General features: G+C 33.9%; 1 protein-coding gene across 1 annotated transcript in view; it reads right to left on the minus strand.

Annotated features, from left to right (window-relative positions):
* Positions 1 to 552, minus strand: part of LOC119593717 (WW domain-containing adapter protein with coiled-coil-like) — a gene marked incomplete in the record, with an annotated part of 31,198 nt that overhangs the window by 3,478 nt on the left and 27,168 nt on the right.

Here is a 552-nt window from a genome sequence, read left to right on the forward strand (position 1 = left end):
GGACCTTACAGCCGCATTTGTTGAATAATATCAATTTTTTTAAGCAATGGTTCCGTTTGCTTGTGTGACCAGCAAGTTAGGATATAGCAAACATATAGACTGGAAGTAACTTCAAAGGTTGGATAATATCACAAACTGGTTGCTGTGGATGAGGGAGAAGGAAGAAAGAAAACACTTGTGTGACTGCAGCTTGAAGGCAGCCTTGACCACACACAATTAAACATTATCTGGCATAAGTAAAGTTTTTGCCATTATGTGATAAGACCCAGCTAAAGTGGATTAATATCTAAACAGTGACAAGAAATTTGAATAACATATCGAGTGTGATTAAAAATTTTGAACTGTGAATTTGCATTTTCAAACTTCCTGCAAAAGAAACAAAACCATTTTTTGCAAATTTGCTTTCCCTGAACATTTAACAATTACTCAGAAAGTCATCTATTTCTGAGAAATGGAAAACTAGTTTGCATATTATTTTCTCTAAAATGACTTGCAGTTGTTAGGATGTATGTTTAATCTATTCCTTTTCTGAAATTCCCTTACTTCTGAACT

The sequence above is a fragment of the Penaeus monodon genome, chromosome 32 (genome assembly GCF_015228065.2).
Source record: "Penaeus monodon isolate SGIC_2016 chromosome 32, NSTDA_Pmon_1, whole genome shotgun sequence".
NCBI classification, from domain to species: Eukaryota; Metazoa; Arthropoda; class Malacostraca; order Decapoda; family Penaeidae; genus Penaeus; species Penaeus monodon.